This window comes from Amblyomma mixtum, chromosome 7, assembly GCF_055824585.1.
Source record: "Amblyomma mixtum isolate Tamu chromosome 7, ASM5582458v1, whole genome shotgun sequence".
Taxonomy (NCBI): Eukaryota; Metazoa; Arthropoda; class Arachnida; order Ixodida; family Ixodidae; genus Amblyomma; species Amblyomma mixtum.
Window position 1 is genome coordinate 58690108 of NC_143018.1, and position 27806 is coordinate 58717913.

A 27806-nucleotide genomic window follows, 5' to 3' on the forward strand; every position below is an offset into this window, starting at 1 on the left:
ACTCGCAAACGCATAGCGAAGCGCCATGCTGATCCCAGCGCTCACCTTTTAGTGGCCGTCACCGAGCATTGCCAAAACAGACGGCGTCCGTCCAAACTGGGGGTGCTGTGATGGAAGACGGGAATGGGCCCGTTGTCTTCCGATGCGATCCAGCGGAAGGCGTAACACAAGCGCAGAACATCAACAGCCTTCTCAGTAGGAAGCTCATCAGCGACTGAACAAAGAAGAAAGAGCCAGCGACCGCAGAGTCAGCGTCACTCCCGCACGTGCCTCGTACTTCACTCGTGTCCGAATCACGCTCACGAGGTTGCTTGGTTGGTTGCGATTGAGAGAAGGATGAAAAGGAAAGCGCACGGGCCTGCCGACTGGCTCGAGCCGAGCCACCACCGCTGCCACGTGCAGATAGGAGAGAGTTGAAAGATAAGCCCACCTCCTCTTCCTTCATAAAGCATCAATGCTGTGCACGTGGACGCGGAGGAGCACAAGCGCCCCTCGCGGCGGTGAATGGGTTACAGTGCTCTAGAATATTCCGGCAGCCCGCTTGTAGCCGCGTCTTTCGAGACCAACTCCCCCGAGACTGCAGAGGAGGCCGCAATCGCTTTAGATAGAGCCAATACCCCCCACTGATATTATATTTAGCGCCTAAAAAAAATTACCGACGATTACGTTACTTCCTAATGCGAAATTTGAGCGCAGCAAATAAGCTATTTCACCTTTTCGATAGATTGAGGCAAAGAAATCGAGCAACACATGTATGCGCTATCACGGAATTAAGTTCGAGCCGGCGCTTTGACAACCGGAGACTCGCAGGAAGAGGGGGGAGGGGGGCGGCGTGTACACCCAGCGGCAAACGATGGGGGCAGAAGCGCGCGCATCAAGCGGACAACACGATAAAGGGAGGAGGGAAGAGATAGCAGCGACTGACTGATGCCGCTGACGCCGATAGTGAGTCAACCCCAGCTGCGGAGTTGGTTTCAGGGACAACGCCGCCGATGCCGACACAAACAATATGATACCCTCGCTTCCGCAGCGCTAAGAACCAGGTCTAGCCGTGGGAAGGTGGTCACGTATTCGTCGACGTGCCGGGGCGCGTGTTTCCGTTTGCTAGCCGCTACAGACAAGCCCAATGTTGGCCACGCCCGTTCCCGACAAGTGCAATGTTGCCAAAACAGACGCTGCAGCCAAGTTCAGTGTTGCTCACGCCCGTTCCCGACAAATGCAATGTTGCCAAGGTGTTGTCTGGTGTTGCCATGACGCCCAAACAGACGCCCCGCTGGGTGAATGCTAGGGAGCCTACATGTTGCGCGCCACCGTCTTTTTACGTGTAGGCTCTCTAGTGAATGCAGAAATGCAGCGCCGCGTCTTTCCTGGCCCAAGTGTATTGTAGCAACGTTTGCCTGGCCTGCATATGTGCGAAAGTTATCGGTGAGTGGTTCAGCGGTAGAGTGAGATTCCTGGCCTTTCAAGCCAGCATTGGTGGCACTTGTTTTGATTGTCGGTGATTTGACTGTGTAACTGTCGCTTTTTTGAGTCTTTTCTCTTAGCGGGTTTCGTGTAAAGTCCACGGCGGAGTGGTTTTTGTATGATGTAGGTTTTGAGCGTATATTTTCGTGGTTTACTGCAAAAATGGTCGTGACAGCCCGTACTCATTGTGCCCATTCTTCGTCTTAGGTTGTGGCACAATTTTTTCAAATTGCTGAATCGTCAAACTCATATCTATCTCACACCTCTCATGAAAGCTGCAGTTACGGATGACGTTGTCGCAAAACTGAAATAAGGGAGCTGGAGTCAGGTAACCTAGAAGAGTGCATTGGGCTGTAAGATCATTTCCTTTAGACATTGTTGCAAACAGTTTCATGATGGCATATACCTGTTGTCTTATCTTATATTGGACACAGGAATGATGATACGTCCACACAAAGTACTAGTGTTAAACGGTTCCGAGTGCAAACAGTAGGCGTTAGTAATATTGCACCCACTGCTCTGTGTGTAATCTGAGATGGATGTGGCAGCCACATATTTTCTGTGATTTTGTTGGTAGTTCCTAAGCATAGATGATCTGAAAGTGCAAGCGTCTCTCATCTAGAGACCAGCTTTCCATGCTTGGCATATGTGCTTGCTCCTTTTCTCCAATGCGTAATGAGTACTCTTTTGGTGTAAATCGTACCTTGATGGAAACAGCGCTGCTAGCGATTTTTTTAGACAATTTACAACTTCTACATTGACACTTTGTTCCTCAATTCAATAATGAAAAAGTTAGCTAATTATGCTGAACTAATTAATTAACTTTGAAGCACAAAAAAAAAACTGCAGACTAGATCCATAGGTCGGCACACTCACTCTTGAGTGCACTCATATCAGCTCACATGTGAGTGAGTGGTCGTGCGTGTGAGTGGATGCGAGTGCGAGTGAGTGTGGGTGGTGATGGGTGTGAGTGCGAATGAGTGGACGTGAGTGTGAGTGAGAAGTTGTGATTGCTAGTGAGTGATCGTTGTGAATGCAAGTGGTCATGAGTGTGAGAGTAAGTCGTGAGTGCGAGTGGTTAAGAGCGTGAGTAGACATGAGTACGAGTGTGAGTGAGTGGTTGAGAATGCGAGTGGTTACGAGTGTGAGTTGACATGAGTGTGAATGCGAGTGATTGGTTACGAGTGTGAGTGCACATGAGTGTGAGTACGAGTGAGTGGATGTGAGGGTGAGTGGCTGTGAGTGCGAATGTTATTGAGACACCCCCCATGGTGCCGAGGTATGACTAGGTCACATGACTCTGAACTACCCTCAGTTGGTCTCACGCAGCTAGGACATTCTGTGTTTTTTAAAAGCTTGGATACTTTTAGCTGGGGCACCTCGTATATGACGCATGATAAAATATGGTAGATAGCAACTGCATACCGGAAAAAGGTGCAGTGGGAATAAACAATCATAACAAAACATTTTATTAAGCATGCTCAATTTTACAAACGTATTAAGGAGCACCACAAAAAGAGAACACAATACTATATAAAAGCACTCAAGCAATAAAAGCCGTACACAATAAACACAGGGTTCATTGGCATGGCAAATGAAGGTATTTAAAAAGTACACACTTTCAAGTTTTTATGGAATGATGCTTCTGTACTCGATGATTTGATGATTGTTAGTAGTGAGTTCCAGACACAAATTAATAAAACATAAATGAACAAAATGAATAATGAATAAAAACGAAATATCATCATTTTTCAAGCCAGGTATAGGGCTGTTGTCCTCACCAATATCTCTCACGTATTCCAATTACTCCGCGGAATTAAATGCCCTGTACTTTTGGTACACTTACTACTAACTTTGCATAAGGGTTCCTAGGTCAGCACTGAACCGTAGTTTATCTCAAGCTTGCCTAGAGAATAAACTCGTGCCAGGACAGAAGCATTGCATATTTGAAACACTTTCTCTGCAATTTATTTATTTATTTATTTAGAGCATACTGCAGTTCCAGTGAAGGGCCCTGACAGGAGGGGCACAATAAGCACAAAACAAATTTGTACAAGTCAAGTCATGAAACAAAAGCAATTCAATGATGATGGTGGTAGCTGATTCCACTCGGTAATGGTGCGGGGAAAAAAAAGAAAATTTGGATATGTTAGTTGTAGCAGCTCTGCATGCAGCACACTTGTCCGTTTTCGTTCGATGTTATATGAAACTAGTTGGGACGATGTGCTGTCTTTAAAAGACGTGAATGACGCATATAATGCTTTTTTGTTCAAAGTTAAAACTGTCTATGATAAATGTTTTCCACTAGTCCATCCGCGCAAACGCAATCCAAAGAAGCCGTGGGTTACGCAAGAACTGCTGCACAAAATAAGGACCAAAGAGAAAATGTTTGCGCAATTCATGAAATCACGGGAGCCTTCCAAGCTTGAGAAATATAAGAAATACCGAAACCAGCTGAATAGAGAATTGCGAACTGCTAAGCTAAGCTATTTTAGTAATGCGTTTTCAGTGGGGTCCAATAGAAGTGTTCACAACCAGTGGAACCAACTGAACAAATTACTAAATCGCACCTCAAAAACAACTATTACGACAATAGTGAAAGATGGTATACCAAGAGGTGAGGAGGAACTGTGTAATGAATGTAATAATTACTTTGTTAACATAACCAAAACATTATGCTGTCCCTCTGACACACCTGTGGGTTACGCGTATAATACACCATGCATTCCTGAATCCCTGTTCATGTATCCCACTGATGAAGGTGAAACAGTGACAGTGTTTAGAAATCTAAGAAATAGCAGAGCTGAAGATAAAGATGGCTTTCAGATCAAACCCTTCAAATTTGTAGTTAACATACTAGCTCCAATACTAATGCATATCTATAATCTAGCTATAGAATCTGGTGTGTTTCCAAAAGAAATGCAGGTAGCAAAAGTGGCTGTCATTCACAAAGGTGGTGCTACCTCAGATATGGCTAACTACAGGCCTATTTCCATTCTTCCGATATTATCCAAAGGTCTGGAAAAGATTATTTATGTGAGAATCAATACTTTTCTAGCCAAACATTCAGTTCTATCAGACAGTCAGTTTGATTTCAGAAAACAAAGGTCCACGGAAACAGCACTAATTAAGCAAAAAGAAATAATAATAAATGCGTTTGAGGAAAAGCTCCTTGTACTAGGAATATTTGTTGATTTTTCCAAAGCATTTGACCTGCTTAATCATGCTTTACTGGTACATAAACTCAATAACTATGGAATTAGAGGTAACAGCTTATCTTTAATTGAATCATATCTGAAATATCGTAAACAAATCAACCTTGCAAGCTATCCTCTCTGGTGTACCACAAGGCAGCATTCTGGGCCCCCTATTATTTAATATTTACATTAATGATATATTTCGTGCTCCCCTTCCTCTCAACATAATAGCGTATGCAGACGACCTCAAAATGCTTTCTTCAGGTAACACAGAAACAGACCTGCTAGAACACGTCAATAAGTTCTTAGAATTCTTGCGTCAGGGGTCCTTTAAGAACTACCTAAGGGTAAACATCACGAAGACCAAAGCAATAACATTCTGAGCTAAAAACAGAATGGTGCGTGCAAATTTTGACCTTTGGTTAGCAAACAAAAAAATTGATGTCGTGCCAGCTGTGAAATGTCTTGGTGTTGTTTGGACCGAATCACTTAATTGGGATAAACATACTGAGAATATCTGCGCTAAAATAAACAAGATTAATGGCATCCTATGCCGCCAGAGGCATACACTTCCGCCTAGAGTTAAAGTATTAATTTACAATGCATTAATATTACTACATATAACTTATTGTCTCATGGTCTGGGGGACAACAACCAAGCAAAAGCAAATGAAAATTCTAATGGCGCAAAAACGAGCAATTAGATTAATAGCTAATGTGCTGTGGTGTACTCATACGGGTTCCTACTTTGTAAGGTTCAGTATAATGAAAATCTCTGAGTTATTCCCATTCAAGTTAATCTCTATGTATAAAAATGCTGTTTCAACTATGAATGATTTCCTCTTATCAAGTTTCAATCTCATTCGTTCGATTCCATCTTATAACACACGGAACAAAATGTTATGGTCCGTACCTTTCTGCCGCACTACATACGGTAAGCAGTCACCGACATACAGTCTACCACATTACCTCAATATTGTGCACAAGAACAACATCATACTTGAAAAGACTTCACGGCATAAATTAATAACACTTATTCCTTTGTTTCAATGTGCATAATTTTTGACGTCATGATTAGAACATATATATATAGCTTTGTGTATCTTCTTTCTACTTGATTTGTATCTCGGTTGATTATAAATGCGTTTCCTGTACATAAATATTTTGAGCAGTTTCTTTTGTCAAATAATGTCGAGTGATAATAGAGGCATAACATCATGCAAATGTTAATGTATATATTTTGTGGCTGTATTTTCTTTTGTGCTTGTGAGTGCGCTCTTCCACTGCTGTTGTGATTAGCTGCCAGGCGATACCGCCGGCAGAGGGCGCAGGGTGGCCCTCAAGCTGCACCAATGCAGCCTTTTGCCTTGCGTCCTCTCTCCTCTGTTACTAATGTAACCTTGTGAGAGTTAATAAAGATGTATGTATGTATGTATGTATGTATGTATATGTATGTTTTAGTTAAAAATGCAGAATCAAGCCTGCCTTTCACAAATGCACAGAACTGTCTCAAAGAGGAAACTTACTGAAGCGTTTTAACACACAAGGGCAAAAACACTGACTGGGCTGCTTTACCAATGGCTGTTCTGACAGAGTTGCTCGATGGGAATGCTTACAAGGTGATCTTGAGGCCCAAGATCAGATTATGGTTGATTGGTGCAGCAAGCATATACTTTCTAGAAAGCCCAAGAGGGAACCTAAACTCAAATGTCAGCATGTGTTAGTTAATCCTCTAGGTCATCCTGCTAGGATTGCAGCCACAGCAGAAAAAATGTGAAGTTGCTTCCATGCATGTTGCACAAAGCATTATCTATCCTAAGTTTCTGTGTACTCCATAAATGCAGAAAGATGACCCCTAGAAACTGCCAGAAGGCCCATGTTAGGTCCAACAGGTTTGCAGCATAAGAATCCAGGTATCTTAAAGCTTCCTGCTACATTTTATTCCATTGCAAAGAAAGTAACTTCGAACACTCTGTGGACTGCAGCTACTAGCCTGCTAAATGTACCTATTAATTGAAACAGGTGCAGTCAGACTTCACAGCCTTGGCAAAAGAAAAATAGGAAATTGGAAAGGGGTAGATAATGCAGCCAGCACTACAGCAGAAACCCTCCCATAACCAAACAGTAAACATGAACATTCATCGTGAGAGTCACTGAATGGAAGAACTGTAAAGTGAGAGTGTGATTGATTTGTGTCCTAAGTCTGTGTACACAATGCTGTATCAAAAGTATCGTTACAACAGGATGAATATATTCTCAAAGACTGAATAGAAAATTCCTGTTGACAGTGTCAGCATGGAGCCTCTTGTTTTGTTTTGAGTTTCAGATCGCTATCTGTTTTGGGGCAAGGAGAATGTTGGGGAATGGAAGATGCCCTTGGAGTGCACATTCAAAATGTAGTCCATTAAGGGAAACACCCAAGGTGAAGTACATTTCAATTAGGCAGTAATTACTCATGAGTTTGTACTTGATCGCAATTATACGGTTGTAGAGCAAAGCTAAACAGCTTTCTCAGAACCTTTGCAGCTGAAGGGAAATCCGTCTTAGTCTGGCGATAGAGCCAGGGACCACTGCCTGCCTGGGCAGTCACTCTACATTTAAGCTAACCAGGGTGCCTAGCAGATGCCATGGTGAGGCCGAATTGATCAGCAACCCAAAGCAAGAACGGTGTTAGTCTCGCTCTGAGTTGTTGATCAATTAGCTCTCTTTATCTAAATGGTGTGAAGCTTCTGACACCATGAGACACTGTGCAGGAAATAGTTGGTGATAGCCCTTGGCCTTTTGCTTCTGACAGCCTATGCAAAAGTTCTCGAGGCAGCATGGTCGCATTGCATTAAGTGTACGTCTCTTCAGTCTTCTTTAGATGCTTTAAATTAATCCGGAGCCCTCCACTAAGACGACCCTTGTAGCCAGCGGGTTCTTTTGGGATGTTAAACCGTACAATTTACAATTTTTTTCACGCGCGGGATGCTGGAGCCATAGATGGGGCGGAGAGAAAGTCAAGAAGAGAGGCAATCCATTGATCTTTACGCTGCTCACGAGGCATGACGCAGGTGGTGAGTGAAGGCACAGCGGAGTGGAGGGCGGAGAGGCTGGCAAGCTCGGCCGGGAGCGGGACAGGGCATCAGTGTCCTGGTGCTTGCGGCCCGACCAATAAACGACATGTATGTTTTATTCTTGTAGACGGAAAGCCCATTGAGCAAGGCCGCCGGAGCGAAGAAAGCCAACATAGGGCATGGTGGTTGGTGATCACGTGAAAATGAAGCCCATAGAGATAAAGTCTAAACTTGCCAAGGGCCCAGGCAATGGCCAAGCACTCTTTTTCTGTCACGGAGTAGCTGGATCCGGCTTTCATGATGGTGCGACTGGCGTAAGCAATGACACATTGTTCGAAGCCAGACTTGCTTTGGGTGAGCACAGCCCCGAGGCCAATGCCACTGGTGACCGTGTGTGGTTGGAGCTTTGCGGGTCGAAGTGATGCAAGATGGGTGGTGCCATGAGGAGACTTCGCAAGGTGTTGTAGGCGTTGTCACAGGAAGGCGACCAACTCGAAAAAATCCACGTTGCTGCCGAGAAGCTGAGTTAAAGGGGCAACAATGGCCACAAAGTTGCGACTAAAATAGGAACAGAGGCCTAGGAAGCTGCGCAGTTCCTTAATGCAAGTAGGTTTTGGAAATGCAGTCACAGCATGAAGTTTGGCGGGGTCGGGGCAGACGCCCCCTTTTGACACACAGCGTGGCCTAAAATTTTCAGTTCACGAGCAGCAAATCGACACTTCTTTAAGTTCAGCTGAAGGCCGGCATCCGTAAGGCAGGTTAAGACGTGCTTCAGCCAGGACTGATGAGTCGCAAAGTCGGGCGAAAAGATCACGATGTCGTCGAGATAACGGAGGCACAACTTCCACTTCAGGCCGCACAGAATGGTGTCCATCATGCGCTCAAAATAGCTGGAGCATTACAGAGGCCAAAAGGCATGACATTAAATTCATACAGGCCATCAGGGGTCACAAATGCAGTTTTAGGGCGATCGTTGGCTGCCATGGTGACCTGCCAGTAGCCAGAGCATATATCGAGAGAAGAGAAAAGTTCCGCTCCTTGAAAGCAGTCCAGAGCATCATCAATGCGGGGAAGAGGGTAAACATCCTTTTGCGTGATTCAGGTGGCAGTAATCAATGCAGAAGCGAATAGAGCCATCTTTCTTCTTCTCGAGTACCACGGGTGAGGCCCAGGGATTGTGTGAGGCCTGAATCACGCCGCTCTGAAGCATGGTGTCAACTTGTTGTTGAATAACTTAGCGCTCACTGGCGGAGACACAATATGGGTGCTGACGCAGAGGGGCGTGGTTACTGGTGTCGATGTGGTGGGCGACAGTCAACGTGCAGGTCAAAGTGGGTTGGTGTAAATTGAAGGAGGAACGAAAGTGATGAAGCAGTGCGAGAAGTTGAGTGCGTTGAGGTGCAGGGAGAGAGGCGTTGATGGAGGGAAGGAAAACGTCTGGAGGTGAAGTGTCGAACGAAGTGTGGAGGGCATCTACGTCGAGGGACAGTGAAGTGTCAGTCTCATCGCAATAGAGAATGAAATCAATGATCTGGACGGTACCAAGGCACTCACCGCGACACACAATGGAAGCATATGTAAACAGACTGGTCATGAACAATGCGCTAAGGCCAGCTGACAGGGTGAGGACGGCGTAAGGTATGGGCATGTACTTGTGGCACAGAAAGAGGCGATGGTGTAAAAAGTATGTTGCCGTCGCGAACAAAGTCAGAAGCGATGGGCACAAGAACAGAAGAACAGGGAGGCAGTTGAGTGTCTTCAGCAGTGACGGCTTTGGCAGGAGCAGCAGGAGGGGCATCGGGCGACAAAGAACCGCTGAGAGCAAAAAGAACTCGAGTTCAGCCCGAGCACCATCGATGACTGCATTTTGGCGCGATAGGAAGTCCAAACCCAAGATGATTTCATGAGAACAGTTTGGCAGAATGATGAATTCAATCATGTAGAGGAACTCCTGAATAACGACGCGAGCTGTGCACGTCGCTAATGGCGCAGTAGCCTGCGCGCTTGCGGTGCACAACGAGAATCCAGAAAGTGGGGGCGTCACTTTTCGCAAGGAGCGGCAAAAGGCGACTGACTAGCGAGGTGGAGCTACAATGGACGTTTTTCCAAGAACTCTCGTCCAGCAAACTTTTGTCCCCGATAGTACAAATGTGAACAGTGGTGTGTCGCGTCCGCGAAATATACGGTGCGGCACTGCTGCATTCTTGTACACGTGGCTTATCTTGGCCTGCATTCTTTACCCATTCTTGTGAAACGCAATACGACGCCTTGAGAAAAGGGATTGAGACTGCAAAATTAATAGCTTCGCCACATATTCCGTGAACCTCCATGAATGCTAGCACATCCATTCAGCCGCTGCTGTGGTTATTGTGTTCGGCTTCTGACCCGAAAGACGCGGGTTCGACCCCGGCAGCTGTCGTATTTCGATGGAGGCGTTAATGCTAGAGGCCCATGTACTGTCCGATGCAGTGCACGCTGAGGAACCGAAATCAATCCTGTTTATTTATTTATTTATTTATTCAAAATACCTTACAGGGCCCAGAAGGGCATTGAGTAAGGGGGCAAAAACAATAGATTAAGCAAATAGGAACAATGAGTTAAAAACAACGCGTGATACAAGGCAAAAAGTAAACAAAATTATAAATATACAGGGCAAAACGTAACTACAAGACATACATCACCGCATCGAAAGAAAAAGCAGTAGCCATAAAAAATATACTAATGGTTGAAATTGCACAAGAAACCAAAACTTAATACTATACCAACGAGAAGAAAAGGGAACCAAGGACACAGAACAACCTGAAACAAGACACAATGTCGTTAAAGAAAATGTTTGTGCAGCTGGTCTTGAAATGATTGGTGGTTGCCGATAGATGCGGTACAGTTGGGAAGATCATTCCAAAGAATAATGGCACGTGGAAGTGCAGATGAATTGAAGGCTAGGGTTCTTCCGTAAATGCGTTTAATGCTGTACTGATTATGTAGGCGGTGTGAAATGCGTGAAGGCTCTTCGAGGGGCAAGGGAGATGGCCTGGTGCTGTGACGATATTTATGAAGTAAGCATAAAAGAGCGATGGAAAGGCGAATATGTAATGGTTCGAGGGAGATATCAAGTTTGATCTTAGTGATGCTGGACGGGGGTGGTACTTTTGTGTGATGAAACGAGCGGCTCTATTTTGTACGGGTTCAAGCATGTTGATTAGGTAATTTTGATAAGGAGACCACGTAGGTGAAGAAAATTCTAGTTGAGGACGCACGATTGTTAAGTAAGCGACTTTTCTAACGTTATTAGGGGTGTTTCGCAAGTTCCGCCGCAGGTACCCAAGTGATCTTGAAGCTTTGGCACAGATGGATTGAATGTGCGTGGCCCATAAAAGATTATCCGTGAGGTGAATACCTAAATACTTATAAGATGATGCCCGAGACACTACAGTACCTTCAATGGAGTACGAGAAATTAGAATTAGTACGCTTGCGGGTGAAAGAGATAACCTTGCATTTAGATGAGTTGAGCATCATTTGCCATTTACTACACCAATTTGAAATTAAGTTCAGGTCAGTTTGGAGAGCAAGGTGATCATCCATAGAATTAATGGGCCGGTAAATGATGCAGTCGTCAGCAAAGAGTCGTATAGAAGAAGATATGTCTGTGGCCAAGTCGTTAATGTATATTAGAAACAATAAGGGGCCAAGAACACTGCCTTGGGGTACGCCAGACTCTACATCACTTAGTGGGGAGGTGAAATTGTTTACTGTAGTGAACTGCTGGCGAAATGAAAGAAAGTTTTGTAGCTATGACAGGGTTAAAGAATCTAGGCACAGAGCAGACAATTTTGAGAACAAGCGGGAATGTGCAACACGGTCGAAGGCTTTAGCAAAATCTAAAAAGATACAGTCACTTTGAAGGTTAGCATCCATGTTGAAATCCAAGTCAGTTGTAAATTCTAGCAGTTGGGTGTCACAAGAAAAACCTTTCCGGAAGCCGTGCTGATTAAGAAAAAAGAAAGAATTAAGTTCCAGATGGCAGTAAATGTGGGAAGCGACAACATGCTCGAGTAATTCACAGCAAATGCAGGTTAGCGAAATGGGGTGGTAGTTTTCTGGTGAATTTCTGTTTCCACTTTTGAACACTGGAATGATCTTAGCAATTTTCCAATCTGTAGGAAGTAAACCAGATGATAATGATTGCTGATAGATGAGGCATAGAATTTCACTGGAGATTGATACAGTGTTTTTCAATATTTTAGAATTTATGTTGTCAACACCAGCTGATGAGGAAACCTTAAGATTTGCAATGAGACGAGCGATACCTTCAGCGGTAATGGTAATAGGGGCCATATATTGGTAATCACGATCAGGAACAATGTATATGTTGGAATGATCTTCCCGAGTGAACACTGACGCAAAATATCTGTTAAATGCTTGGGGACATTCACTCTCCGAAAGCTGCACGTGATCGTCGCTGTACAATGAAAATTGGTTGCTAGTACTGTCGGGAGATATCACACGCCAGAGCTTTTTGGGATTAGATTTTAGGAGGGCGGGTAGGTCATGAGAAAAATATTTTTTCTTTGATGCCCGGAGGGCCGAATAGTGAGATTTTAGACAATCATATTTTTTCCAAGCATCCGATGTAGATATACCTACCGAGCTTTTCTGTACAAACGCTTTTCTTTGTTTCGATGACGGCGGAGAGATCTATTGAACCATGGATTAGATTTGTCGTTTGAAATTGAAACCAAGGGAACATATTTGTAAACTAGATTGGACATCATGATCTTCATGATCTTATAAAGTACCCAGTTCTGATCGACGGACCTGTCTGCAAATGAGGGCAAGAACGTTTGAATAAAAAAATCATTAAGTGCAATATTCATATCTCTATAATTAGCTCTACTGTAATCGCGAATTTTCCTGGATGTAAGACCTTGAAACGCTAATGGGACATTAAGTCGTAGATGAATGAGCTTATGGTCACTAAAACCGTCAAGGAGTAACACTTCGTTAATCGTTTCGGGCGCATTGCAGAAAGCTAAATCTAAAATGTTTGAACCGCGAGTGGGTTGGTTAATCACCTGAAAGAAATTAAAATCTAACAATGTTGATAAGCTCTGTTGAGGCGCGGCAAGATGACGACAAATGTCACCAACCAGTAAGAGACAGCATTTCTAGACCTCCGATATACATATACAGCTTCTAAAGTTCTGCTTGAAATATTACTCATGCCTGGCAGAATTGCCGCTGCCGTGACGCAGACGCGACTCATACAGAAAAAATAATTGTGCCGCTTTCGGGAATAACAGCGTTTCAATGGCAAAAAAAAAAAAACAAAGTCGCTTGCCGAGTTTCGGTTTTGATTTCATGGTTGGCAGTTTTGTGTAAAATCTATTCTTTCGTTATTTTTGCTGTCAGCTCTCATTATTTTTATAGTGCTATTGTGGTGTCGTTTCTTACGAATTTTGAGCCATGCTTCCAGCGCATTTCGCATCAGTTGTGTTACGTCCTTTATTGCTGGTGGCAGGGTACAGACTGGCGGGAAAGCCGCCAACACGTGACACATGGTAGCTCAGGGTTGCTTGGCCCTAAAGATTGTCCCGCTATAACACTCCTCCCCCCTACGTCATGAAGTCCTTCAGATACGCAGGGCGGCTGCGTTGGCGCTGTGGTCGCTGGACTTGAAGGGAAGCACTCGCTTCACGGTCCTCACCACAGGAAGCAGATTCGGTACTAGGCGCTGCAGCCTCCTCCAGTCTTTCTCCTTGGTCCCGTCTTCCAGGGTCCTCTAGGCTTGAAGGAATGCCAAGCCCGGAACACCCTGCTGGGGAAGCAACCAGCGGTTCCTCCTCTTCACACATCCCAGAAGCGAAACTGTCCAATGCGTAGCTGGCAGAACGACTTCTGAGTTGGTCAACATGACGTCTCCATCGACGACCGTCCTTGGTGACGACCAAGTACGACACTGGTCCTGTGACAGCATCCACAATGCCCGGCAACCACTTTGGCCCATAGAGATAGTTGCGCACAAACACTCGATCCCCCACATCAAACAGTCGCACTGCCTGGCTACGGCGCTGCATCACCTGCTCTTGTTTCTGCTGCACACTGGACTGCAGGTCAGGATGCAGACGCTCTAACACAGTTGAAAGTTTCCTGCCCATTAGCAATTCGGCCGGGCTCTTGCCTGTTGTAGCATGAGGCAGGATATGCTGGGTCATTAAAAACCTAGCCAGACGTGTGTCGATATCGCCTCCAACCATTCGCTTGAGTACTCCCTTGGTTTCGCGCACCATGCGTTCTGCTTGACCATTCGAAGAAGGGTGATATGGGGCAACGGTCACATGTCGGATTTGATTCCGGCACATGAAGTCTCTGAACTCCTCCGAACAAAAGGCAGTGCCATTATCAGAAACAACAGTTTCTGGAATGCCATGGGTAGCAAAAAGGAAACGAAGCTTCGCACAAACTGTAGCTGTCGACATGGAATTCATCCGGCACACTTCCAACCACTTTGAGTGAGAGTCCACCACAATGAGGAAAACTTTGCCTTGGAAGGGCCCAGCAAAATCGATGTGTAGTCTTGTCCAAGGACGCTTGGTGAATTCCCAAGGGTGAATCTTTGCAGCTGCTGGCGCAGACCTGGATTCCTGACAACGTGCACAGTCTCTCACCTTCCGCTCAACATCTCTGTCGATTCCTGGCCACCACACGGCTCCTCTGGCAAGCCCCTTCATCTTGACAATTCCTGGATGAGCTGTGTGAAGAATGTCCATGACATACGGTCGAGCTGGCTCTGGAATGACCACACGACTGCCCCACAGCAAACAACCTTGGTACACCGACAGTTCATGCTTGCGGCTCACAAACGCTGCAAACTCTTCTGGCAGCTTACCCTCTGGCCACCCATGCTGCACCCAATTGCAGACTCTAGCCAACAGCTTATCCCTTGACGTGAATCTTGCCACCTTCCTAGAGTTCCATGCTACTTCCGGCGCCATTTCCAGCATCCCTACTTCCCCAAGACGCTGCTCCTCTTCCTCTGCCCTACTGGCTCTCAGTGGTAAACGACTGAATGCATCAGCATTGGAAAGCTTCTCCGCTGGTCGATACTCAATTTCATAGTCATAAGCCGATAACATGAGGGTCCAACGCAGCATCCGTGGTGATAGCACCTGGGGAATGGGCTTGGCATGGTGCAACAGTCCTAAGAGGGGTTTGTGGTCTGTCACAATTTTGAAATGTCTCCCATATAGAAACTGATGATACTTCTTTATGCCAAAGCCGATGGCGAGCGCTTCTCGGTCTGTCTGGGCATAATTCCGTTCTGCCGCACTCATAGTTCTCGACGCATATGCAACCGGTCTCTCGCTGCCATCTTCGCACACATGACTCAACACAGCACCCAGTCCGTACGGGGATGCGTCACAGGCCAGCACTAGGGGTTTGTTGACATCATAGTGCACCAGAACATGTGATGACTGTAGCAGATCTTTCGCCTGGCGAAATGCTTCCGCCTCAGCTTCCATCCAACGCCACTCGCGACCCTTGTCCAACAGCCGGTACAGTGGCTCCAAGGCATGAGCTGCTCCTTTAAGAAACTTGTTGTAAAAGTTCAGAGCTCCTAAAAAGGCTTGAAGTTCCTTTTTGCATGTCGGCTCTGGGGCCTTGTGAATAGCACGCACCTTGTCTTCTGTCGGCTGCACACCTGCAGAGTTCACACGGAATCCCAAGTAACACACTTCCTCAACACCAAATTGACATTTGTCAAACTTTAGTCGCAGACCGTCTTCATGAATTCTTTTGAGCACTTCTTGTAAACGAGCATTGTGCTGCACCTCATCCTTTCCACCGATCAAGATGTCATCCAAGAACACAAGAACACCATCAATTCCATGCAACAGTTCTTCCATGTACCTCTGAAAGATAGCCACTGCCACTGCCACGCCAAATTGAAGACGGGTTACGCGGAACAGTCCCCGATGTGTTGTAACCGTCAACAAGTCAGCTGTTTCTTCATCAACAGTCTTCTGTTGATACGCCTGTCCGAGGTCTAGCCTTGAAAACTTCGAGCAACCTGCCAGCCTGGCAAACAGCTGCTCCGGTGTCGGCAGGGGATACGTCTCCCACTGCACTACACGATTGACTGTGCTCTTGTAGTCCCCACAGATCCTTATCGATCCATCTTTTTTGACAACTGGAACGACAGGTGTTGCCCACTTCGAGTGCCGCACAGGCTGGAAAATGCCTTGGCTCACCAACTTGTCCAGTGCTTCGTCCACCTTCGGTCTCAATGCAAACGGTACTTGTCGTGGCTTCAGAAATCGCGGCGGAGCTGCCGGGTTCACCTCTATGCGTACAGGAGGCCCTTTACTTGTCCCAAGTCCAGGCTCAAAGACTGAAGAATACTTCTTGAGCAAGGCTGTTGTTCCCCTACTGCCAGTTCGACTCGGCTCGTACACACTGTGAACACCACTCAGACTTATTCCCAAAGACTTGAACCAGTCCCGACCGAGAAGTCCGATACTAGCACCCTTAACCACCACCAATCGCAGGCGATGTTCCTGCCCCTTGAATTCCACCTTCACGGTCAGTTCACCCAACACTCGTAGTTCCTTGTTATTGTAAGCTCGGAGATGAAGAGTACTTGGGCGCAACGCCCTTTTCGATATTCGCAGCTTCTGCATAGTCCGGTCGTTGATGACTGAACACACTGCACCAGAGTCCACCTCCATCTCTAGGGGACTTCCGTTGACGCGCACTTCCACTCTCACGGCTGGCTCTTCACCAGACAGCACGAACACGTCGTAAACGTCCGACGCAGCATTCTTGTGACGGCCTCCACTGGCCCGTTTTTTGTTCTGAGAGTTGGGTTCAGCCGAAGCGCGAGCTGCCGCCTTCCTCCTGCATGCTCTCACTATGTGCCCTCGTTGCTTGCAGAAGTGGCACTGCATATTCATGAATGGGCAACTGCTTGGCGAATGCGCACCCTTGCAGCGGAAACATACGCTTGTGCTTCCAGGCGAACCAGCCTGCTTATGGGTACCCTCCTTGGCTGTCACTGGCGCAGAGACCTTCGCAACACACGGGTCGAAACGCTGCCCGCTCACGCTGCCAACTTCACACGATGCGGCACTGCCGCGAATTTGCTCGGTCTGTCGCTGCGCAGATTCCATTGCAATGGCTTTCTCCCGAGCTGTATCAAACGTAAGCTCCGGCTCCGCCAGCAACCGACGCTGAAGGGTCTCGCTTCGCACCCCGCACACTAGCCGGTCGCGCAACATGTCATCGAGCGACGCACCGAAATCGCAGTGTTCCGAGAGACGTCGCAATTCTGCGATGTAGTCGGCAATTGACTCACCGGGCTGCTGTTGACGTGTGCCAAACTTGAAACGCTGTACTGTCACCGACGGTCGCGGCGAGAAGTGGTTTGAGAGACGCCTGACGATCTCATCGTAGGCCACGGCCGACGGCGCATCCGGAGAACAAAGGGAGCGAACGATGGCATACGTTGCTGGGCCGCAAACGCTGCAGAGCGTTGCTCGCTTCTTCTCGTTACCGTCGATGTCGTTTGCTTGAAAGAAAAATTCGAGGCGCTCCAAATACAAGGGCCAAGACGTCGCCTCTGTTGGCACGAATTCCCCAATCGTGCCCAGCGCAGTTGCCATTTTTACCTCGTCGCCAATTATATGTTACGTCCTTTATTGCTGGTGGCAGGGTACAGACTGGCGGGAAAGCCGCCAACACGTGACACATGGTAGCTCAGGGTTGCTTGGCCCTAAAGATTGTCCCGCTATAACAAGTTGCAAAAAAAATTGCATTTCGTAGGTGGCGCAGCAGCGCCATCTGCCTGGGACGGCCTGCCTATCGACATCAGCATCATTCTCTGCGTGCCGCGGGTTGTTTATATCTGTGGCTGGATTGGTGCTGTTCGTGCTGTTCGTGTTTTTGTTGCGGTCGTGTACGTTCCAGCTTCAGTTTATTGTGCAGTTGTAACACTAAGTGCATTTTTAAGCGTAAACAAAAAGTCATCCTGCAGTGTTCAAGTATGACACGTTGGAACCAGTTCAGGTGAGCTCTCCGTGCTGCGCAGCTGCCTACACGGCCTTCTTTGGTACTGTACTAATTTATGAGAAAACAGCGGTTGAGGTACCTTATGGTCACTTTTATTTTATCATTTACTTTTATTTTATCATCCAGAAATCTTGAGTCACAGTCATGACCTTGTGCTGCACTGCTATCTTCTATTTTGTCAGCCTCAAAAGTTTGCGGAATGTGGCTGTATAGGAAAAACTTCATTGCTGTGCCTTGTGTACCAGTTTCCTGGCATTACACCAGTGAATGGAGCGTGCATGTTCTCTCATGATTGCCTTGCAAATGTTGCTATGGGTTATGGCGCATGTATATGGGTTTTTCTGCGCACCCAAATTTCGTTGGGTTTTGTCAAGATCATACATGTCAGAAGGGCTGGTGGTTATTACATCAGAGCAGTGTGAATGTGAAAAATGTACTGCAGTGGGTAAATGAAAACTAAAAAGAATGGTACAAGGCAAAGCTGCCGAAACCGCTCACCAGTTCTTGAAACAAAGTGAACATAGCAGCACTAATTCTGTTTGGGCGAGTAGGTAATGATCCATTTTCTTCAGCAGTTGTGTTGCTTGTCTTCCTTTCATGTGTCCCCTCTTTCCGCACTGTTTAACAATGATATCACTACTATGCCTCACCATTTTTTACCTAATGTGTTTCTCTTGGGTGGCTTGCAAAAATGGCTCACGCTGGCATATCATGGTCCACTGAATGTTAAATTATGGAATAACTTGGATGGTTCTCTGTGTGCATTGCCGAATAATCAGTTTCAAAGAGAACTGCCATACCATTTCTTTGACATTGCTGTAATCAAATGCTGTGTAACCCATCCCTGTTATGCCTCTAACAGAAGAGACAGCAGTATGTGTAAGTAAATAAAAAATACTCGAATGCTTCCTTCTCAAAATTGACGCCATGTAATGACACCATTTTAGTGAGCAAATCAGTCATGAACTGATAATTCTTATCACATGCTTTGTAGCGTTTCAGTGCCTGTTTTTGTCAGCCTGTCTGTAAAGGCTTTCTTTGTTATTGTTTAGGCGAAGTAAGTGCCGATTATACCAATGCGCAGTGTTAGTGCATGAATCTGTCAATGAGAGCAGCATGTTTATTACTGAACAGGTTCCAGTTGACCTCCACTGAACGTGTTCAAAAATTGAGAAGAAAGTGCTCAGAAAAAACTGTCAACTCAGCATTTATTTTGGCGAAGTTTGCTCGGTTGTAGCACTTGATTTGTTTGTTGCGAGTTGCTTTTTTGTGGGGCTCGAAATTGAGATTTCCCGTGATTATGGAACAATTAGTAAGGCCTTCTAAAAGCGTAATATTGGAACAAAGGTTTGCTGGTTAGGATAAGATCAAGAACTGTGGTATAACGACGCGTGGGTTCAGAAATATGTTGTTGCAATAAAAAAACAAGGCAAGACTGGAGGAAAGTCTGAGCTTCAGGATCATTAGCTGGAGCTGTTAGTGAGGACCAACTAATTGCTGGAAAGTTAAAATCACCTATCAATAGTAAGCCTGAATTAGGAAATTGAACAGTAACTTCCCTTAACATTTTGCAGAATTCACATAAAATTAAATGTTCATGTCAGAAGGGTAGTAAACACCAATAATGACATCCGTAGAGTCACATTTCACACGAACCCACACTGGCTCGAGGCATGACATGACCTCAATAAGCACAGCAGTGACTTTTTTGTAATGGCAAGAAGTACACCCCTACGGCTTACGCGGTCACAATGAAGTATGTTAAATTCGGAGTCGCAGAGGAAAATGCAATTGTCAGGAACCATGTCATTTAACCAGGTCTCGGTAAGTGCGATGATAGACAAACTGCATGAATCAATTAGTGAAGAAAGAGCCTTATTTTCAGATGGAACGCTTATGTTAGTGTACAGGAAACTAACATGTGTCTCGTCCCCCCTTTCTGCGTCCTTCGTGAAGTTCGCGCTGTTTTCGTGTGTGTGCTAACATCTAAATCAGTGTGGCGCTGCATGTGACTGAGAGTGTGGTTTGACTGCCAGTTTATGAGGACTGGAAGGAATACATCACTCGTTTAACATCCGCACTGTGCAGAAGAGTTGTCCAGTTCCTTAACTTATGTTTCGAACAGAGAACTCGCAGTGCCTTGGTGCGAAGTACATTGTAGGAAATGTCTTGTTCGTTGAGAAGGGGTCTGGTCTCGCAGCATCAGTACTAGTAATTTTTATTTTTGGTTAAGTACACAGACAATGAAGACAGAGGAAAGGATGACACACTGCTGCTGCTGCTTGCCATTTACTGTTCGCACTCTTGCACAGACTTGTGCAGTAAAGAGTGCTGGCACTGTGAATGCATAAGCATCATCATGACTGAAGGTTTTTGCAGTAAAATGTCGGATGGAGTAGACGTGCATTTTTTTCTTTTCAGACTAGGAATTATTTCTGCTCAGACAATTTCTCGGTTTATCAGAAATGCTTCTTCCCGTGACAATATGTCAAAGGTATGTTGGCATCTGCATACTCTGCAACGAAAGTTGAGGAAACCACCATTCTGTGACTTTGACATTTTTGCAATGCTCATGAAAACAGTCATTTTAATGTACCCCAGTCTGCCGTTGAAGAAACCATACCTAAGACAGCGGGATCCAATGTACAGTGAATCCTGCGCACTGAACAAATCTGATATTATGTTTGTTTGTTTTTTCACATTCTTTTCATGCAAGAAATGGCTGGCCTAGTCATCTGGCATAACGATTGCAGCTCGTCTGGCACAGAAAACAACCACTTTGACATTGCATCACTGTCCGATTTTCTCTTGGCTATATATATGGCAGTTTGGTTGCTCTGATGAGCAATGAGGAGACAGTGCCTTAATAAAGGGCTGCTTCTGTACAATTCATTCCACCGTAAACTTGTCAAGACAGCTATCGTGAAGACAGCTCTTGAATGTCATGTTCACACCATGTTGGCATCAGGTCCTCAAACAATGCACACTTAGCAGAAGCACAGTACCTTAACTACATTTTGGCCAATGTTGCTGAAGGCTTCACTGATATAGTCTCCAGGGCACCTTAGCTGTCGCATAGCTTGAAGAAAATCAGACAGCGAAATAATGTCAGTGGTTTTTTCGTGCATAGCACAAGCTGCAGTACTTTGTTGGATGACGGGGGCAACCACTTCTGGAAAAAAAATGTTCAAAGATACATGGAAGGGAAAAAAACTTCACTGCACAATATTCATTGTATATTAGATTCTGCTGTCATTGGGCAGGTGTTTAGAAGGGCACACTGGGGTATATTTTTTCTTTCATCTCCTCATGCCACAGTTTCACCTGAGGCTGCAGGATGTGAAGATAAATGTTCAAATGGCCATCTCCATAAACGTTTAAACATTGTAAGAAAAGAATGGAAGCTTCCTCAACCTTTGTTGCGCCAACCTGCGTTGCAAATTAAGCAATGTTTGGTATTGAGATATGACTGCAGTTAAGCGCAGAAGAACTCAGCTTAACAGCAGTTCGAAGCTCTAAATTTATAGGTATAAGCAGCAGGAACAATTTTAGTCCAACCAATGAGGGATGAAACTGAAATTAAACTTTGGGAGTTAGACAGGTCCCACGCTTGACCTCAGCTTTGACACACACTCTAGCATCGATACTGCTGAACTGGGGAACGGCTCAACTCAGCAGTGCAGTGTCTGTCATTGTGGAGCAACATCAGAATTGGGATTTGCTCAGGGAACATGCAGATGGTGCTGTCATGAACAGAGAACCATATGCAAACAGATAGGTGTACCAGGGAATCTGTGACTCCAGTACAAAAGGTGCAAATGCACACACAAACCTAGAAGGATTCCGCAAAGCCAACAAAGCCCACCTATACATTGGCTCACCATCGTTGTCACAGATCAGCCAAGAAATCGCATTCTTTGCAGGAAGGTCACAGGCAAATGAATGTGCGCATCAATGACATCCTCCTTGCAAGTCTTCAGGAATGCCTGCAGCTGATGCAGTAGACCCAGGAAGTGGTGAACAACAAGTCATCTACAGGGCTATTGTGAATACAACAGCAAACGCAGAATCGGACACCCAGTGCTAATCCTGACATGTCTCTCAAGGCCTGGGAGGCATTTCGCACTGCAGTGCAATTTTTGTGACCAGGAAAATGTTCAAGTTTCCAAGATTATAATTTGGAATTCACTGCTTGCTGTTATGCAGAAAAGCATACTGTAATCTTAGTGTATATATCTGAATAAATGTGTGTTTGTTTTATTTTTCTTCCCAATTTGTTATGGACAGTTTTGATGGAGGACCAATGTACCATAATTAACGAGGCACGCCTGTATAACCATACAGTATCCAAAAAACACCACCTGGTTTTGCATGATATGTATGGCCTTCCTAAGAAACATCCCTCGTCCCTGCTATGACAAAACAAATGCAAAAATGGTAGAGCAGTTAGTTGAGCTCACAGAAAAGGTATTATGCAAAACTTTCTGAAGTAAACAGCAGCCAGCCAAACAAGTGTCGGTGCTCATTTTCAGAGTCCTTTCAATGCTCCTGTTATGAGGAAGCCCACTAACTTTGCATGCATCTTCTACTGCTGTGCCTGTATCAAAGGATGAACAGCACGATAAACACTGCCACTATAGTGGGAGCAATGTATAGGAAGACTCTCAGGATACCAATGATGGCAGGGGGTCACCTTTATTTTGGCCATGGTAGAACAGATGCAGTAACTTGCAGACATTGGCTATTTAAGAGGGCTAGAAGGTGGCATTTCTGGAGTGCACCCATGCCAATAATCAGCCTCACAGTAAAGGTGTTCCTGCATCACAGTCGGCTGCTGAAGTGTCGAGAAGCTTGATTTCTGCATATTTCCAACCAGTGTGTCGCCGTTTAGTGACTGCAACGAGTATGACCGCTGCTTCAAACTACATTTCTGGTCATGTACCGCTCTAGTGTCAAAAAGAGGTGGCACCTTGCTCATTTTAAAAGTTCACTCGCACTTGACAAGGAAATGTGAGAACCAGTCAGAAAGGCAAAGTAGCAAGCAGTACGGCACTTGATGTAAATGATAGGATTTCAAGTCAACGTAATGTGCCCAGCAGTACATTATTTAAAAATAATTTTACTCATCAAATGTCACTGTTTTATGTGCAGAAAATTATTTTCTGATATATATTTTTCCTAAATCTTATGAAAAGGCTGCAAAGCTAAGAAAATGTGGCAGAAGGCTAGTTCAGCATTCATTGCTCTAGCAGGGTGAAGTCATGTAATTTTTTTTTTTTTGCAAAGGTCAAATTTTTGTTTTGAATTTTTGAGATTCAGTGTTTGTTGACATATTCAAGTTAGAAGACAATTTCATACACGAAGTTTAAAATTTTTAAATGTGAAAAACAAAGGTTGCCTAGACTTGCCGCTGTGGTCCTAGGAGTGCAACAAAACAAGTGCTCAAAAAAGATAAAACTGTTGTGAAGAAGTATGCTCCAGGAGGCAGCATCTAGGCAGAAAACCTTAACAGAGAAAATTGCCCGTTTCTTGAATGTTTCGTCACAATTCACAGCCGCCGAGGTTCACGAAACAATTTTTTTACAGTACTTCCCAGTTGATTTCAGAAATAAAATTTGGGGACAGGAGGGTCATTCCACGCGAAAGGAGATGCGCCAAATTTTTGACATTTTAGATTTGGCTGAGGAAATTCATGCCAGTTAAGACCAGTCCCAACAGAAGTGTAGAGACCTTTCGAAGAAAAAAAATTTTTCTCCAAATATCATGCTCCAAAGTGTAAGAAATCCCCTTCATGTGGGCATTTTGTGAAAATTATTGTTCAGGAACCGTTCTGCCGGCAAAGTTTCTCTCCGCATGTAGTCTGGTATTGAGATGCCCTGTCATGCCTCAAAAAATAAACCGTGGATGATGCCATTTTGGTTTCAAATGGAAGTGCTTAACATGGTTTAAAATGGAAGTGAAGATTTCCGCATTTTTTGAACTAAACTTGGAGTCTAAATTTAAGCAAACTTTTTTGCAGTTTTGCCTGAAACCTTGAAATAGCACTGTTTGCATTAAAGGGTCAGTCTACTCACCGAGATGAGTGTATAAATAATGGCATATTCTGGTAGTTGGCACCCTATAACATCAATAACGAGGGGTCTGCGCCCGGTTTAGGCAGGAATTTATATTTTATTTCGGCGTTAAAAGTCGCGTAAAAAAGCATGGTGGCGACCCCAAACGTTCATTTTGTTCAAGAAAGTGGTAGTCTTTTTTTGTAGAAGCATAAGTGGATATACTACGTACCATTTGTATGCCCCAATGTCAGAGAAACGCATGTTTTGTTCTAGTAAACTGTAGAAGGCGCACCGCTCGCTTTTTCTGTAAATCACATGAATATTTATAGTTACACGTACGCAAAACGCAGGCACATTCCCACTTTTAGTTCAGCGTATGCTAGCAGAGACGCAAAAATAAACTCAGCCTATAGTGGCGCCATCTGGTCGTCAGGACGGGAACCAATGATGTAAACAAACCGACTCTACACTTAAGCCTAGGAACGGCAGAATCGTCACTCTAATTATCAAAATAAAGCAAATTTATCTCTTATATGTTTTCTTATAGGCGAGATGAGACGAAGCGAAAGACAGACGCCCCATTTATGGCCAGTGAACGTACTGAAAAAGGCAGCAACAACGAGAATTCAGTCCGAAGCGGGAGGTCCGGCTTCGACGGGCGCCTCCATGTTTGTCGCCGCGCGGCGGAAATCCAGATGGTTGCCAGATGAGACTACCATCTCGTACAGATGTGTTCCCACATTAATAAATTCTATTTTAAAATATTCTACCGCACTCCTTGGCACCACAGCTGGCTAAACGGTAATTTGAGTAAAGAGCTATCGGTTGCCGCAAAGAAAATATGGTCGATAAAATTCAGTAGACTGACCCTTTAAAGTTGAACCTTGCGTTGTTCTGTAATTTAATTAAAAGTATATAGATTTCTCCGAAAACGGCCACATTGTGGACCAGAAAGCTCTAAGTGGGCAACGGTGCTAGACAAAAAAAAAATCCAAATGGTCAACCCATTCAATTAGTTTCACATATAAAAAAAACTAGAAAAGTATTTTTTGTTGGTGAGAAATAAATTTTTAAAAAGGAGTTGCAGAATGTGGCGCCAGCATCTGTTATGGTACGGTAAAACACTGCTTTTATTTCCAGCCTCGCTAAACTCTAGTAGCTGCCATTAGCATTTGGACATACTGTGAGAAGCCACTGCACTGTTTCAGTTATCTTTAAAGAATATGTTTGGGCAGAATACTCATGGTATACAGGGTGTGCCATGTTATTCCCTATAGATCTGACCTAAACGCAGGATTTAAAAAGCCAGTCTGAACGGGTTAGATGGATAAGCATTTATTATTTACATTTGACTTGACTGAGGCATCAGCCTGTCAGATTATTCAACTTCCAAAGCTGTGGTGTATAGCGAATACATGCAATGTTTAATAGACCATTTGTATTGAATTAAACAGGATGCCCTGTATATACACAAAATATGAAGGGGAGATGGCATAGTACAACAAAAAAAAAAGGATTATAACATCATGTAGGTCTCTTCTGTGAATACTGAAAATTTTTAAATACCGAATCAAATATCCTGGTATTTTATTTGGTGAATGAATGAAACAGCGTATGTTTAAAATTATTTGGAATGAACTGAATCTGTTCTCAAGTTTACTAATCATAAGCAAGTCCAAATAGAGCACGTCAAGCAGAACCTGCTCTGGCATTGCACAACATGTTGTAGCTATCCGTCTGTGCAGAAAGGAGGGTCCAGCACCACGACGCAGTTAATTCGTGAGACAGCATTCATAATGCTCATATATCGCCTTCAAGATTGTGCGATGCTGCAGAGTTGAACCTGGTTTAGCAAACACTGCCGTTTTGCCCAGTCTCTGAGGTCATGGCCTAAACTGTCGTTCCTCTCATCAACCGAGATATTGCATTAGTTTGTATGCTGTCATCATCGGTAGCAAAAGGTAAATGCCCTATGCAAATTTCCTAAAGATCATAGTGGTAACATACAGACTTCGTGTTGCATGTCCCCTGGAGGACATCGGTGCTGCGTCTTTCGATTGCTACAGCTGCAATTTCATGACTTATAGCGTAGCCGTTGGTGATTCCTTGTTTCACTTAAACATTTGTTTTGCACTAATATTCGTATAAGTCTGCACAAGCAACTTCAAAGCTGCAAATAATCGCACATATATTCAATTCATATTTCATTCGGTCCTTTCACTGTTTGATTCCTGTTCGATTTGGTTTTTAATTACATTATTCATGTTTTATTCGCAAAGCTGGCCTGCTTGTATTAGATTCAATTTCAAAATAACGCTGTTCGCACGCCCCTAATGCTGGATTTCCCAAACAAGTTTGCAAATTGGGCTCTTGTACACCTATTACATACGCTGGAAGAGGTGCAGACAGTACTCTGCAGTGCAGAATTTTCAAATATCATTCAGTTTAGGAAGACTGAATAGAGGCTGATCAGGGGCAAAGAACGGCGTCCCTCATAGCCTGAGTTGCTTTGGGGCGTTAAACCGCAATAAACCAAACAGAGGCAAAGAACAAACTCATAGCAAGTTCAGCATGTGTACCATTGACTGCTTATTGTTTTGTCTTCTGCGGTAAGTCAGCTGAGTATGCTCAAAAACAAAAATGCACCAACTTGCCGAACTTTCACTTGTAACTGTAATATCCTAGAAATTAAAAATGTGTAATGACAGGCACAGTCCCTTGACCTCCGCAGACTGCCACTAGTGACAATTTCGGTGCACTCAACAAAAGCTCTTTTCAGCTCATAATAGGAGCATCAGTAACAATTCAATAAGTGAGTTGCTGAAAGACTGCCAAACAAAAAATACTGCTAGCTGCTTTCTATGCAAGGGTGTGCGTTAGCAATTTTTCAAAACCGAATCAAATACGGAAGTAAAGCTGGAAAGTGGATAGAATATGAGTAGGATAACTTTACAAATATTCACTATTTCACCACTTGAGCGAATATTTGTATGAAACAAGTATGATGTAAAACAGTGAAGCGAAAGTGGTGGCATTGTAGCACGCTGCTATGCTATAATTTATCAATTTTTAGCTACAGCTGTCAAAAAACAGCAGTGGTGACCTCAGCTAGGGGCTATGCAGCACTAAGAATATAAACTCTGACTATCATGTCCAATGTATAGAAAAAATTACATTTGCTATTGATTGCACTATGCTCTGCAAGACCTTCATGCGCGTGCGACTTGTATATATGTTATTATGTTAATATGTAAATGGATTAGTTGCCAGTGTACCTCTCCCCTGTCCTTTCTACTTTCCCCTCACCTCTTTCAATTCCTTTCTACACACTGCCTGCTATCCTTTATTTCAGCTGCCCCAGCTCAGATGCTTCCAGCAGCAATGGCAGATGCCAGGGCGAGCAAAAATCTTTTTCCTTCCATTTACCATGTTTAATAAAACTACTTACTATTGATTGCAACAGCAAATACACCGACGCCCTGCGTCGATAAACACATGAGAGGCAAGAAATACCTATAAGTATGGCCTCAGAGATCAGGGCCATTTGGTAAACCTGCCAGAACACTGTTGCGTCGCCCAATCTTGGTGGCCATGAGTGAGCATTGTGAATCTGTTGTGTCCCCATATTGCTTTTGTGTGTGTGCGCCCCCTCCTAACGACCACTCGCATTCCCCTCCTAACGACAGTTCGCATCCTCCTCCTAACGACCACTCAATCCTCCTCTTAACGACCGCTTGCCCCTCGTCGCACGCTGTCGCCAGGACCCCCCCACGGTGCGCCCCCGCACCCTCCTCCTGTTCTGGGAAGCCACTCCCTGCCGTGGACGCTTCTCCACTCCCTCCTTTCTTCGGGCGGCCAGTTCGGCTCCTGCCTCGGTCGACGCTGGTCGCACCCTCTTCAGCTTAAAATAAACGAAGTCTTAAAGTACCGTGTGCGTCTTTCGCTGCATTCAACACAGCGACCGGAC

The 27806-nt window shown here is 44.7% G+C and overlaps 3 long non-coding RNA genes across 6 annotated transcripts in view; 1 reads left to right on the forward strand and 2 right to left on the reverse strand.

Annotated features, from left to right (window-relative positions):
* LOC149336184 (uncharacterized) overlaps positions 1-421 on the reverse strand; it is a 64493-nt gene extending 64072 nt beyond the window's left edge. For all 3 annotated transcript variants that reach the window (XR_016284176.1, XR_016284178.1, XR_016284177.1), the window contains exon 1: positions 46-421. This is a non-coding gene — a long non-coding RNA (uncharacterized LOC149336184). The remainder of the gene's footprint in view (positions 1-45) is intronic.
* Positions 422-17354: 16933 nt separating this feature from the next.
* LOC149336185 (uncharacterized) lies at positions 17355-22043 on the forward strand. Of its 2 annotated transcripts, XR_016284179.1 has the most exons (3): positions 17355-17780; positions 20205-20277; positions 21707-22043. It is a non-coding gene; the product is annotated as an uncharacterized LOC149336185 (long non-coding RNA). The 2 variants fall into 2 exon arrangements; XR_016284180.1 differs by lacking the exon at positions 20205-20277.
* Positions 19985-27572, reverse strand: LOC149336186 (uncharacterized). Its single transcript, XR_016284181.1, has 2 exons — positions 24069-27572; positions 19985-22641 (listed from the first exon to the last, which is right to left on the reverse strand). It is a non-coding gene; the product is annotated as an uncharacterized LOC149336186 (long non-coding RNA).
* Between the last annotated feature and the right edge of the window lie 234 nt (positions 27573-27806).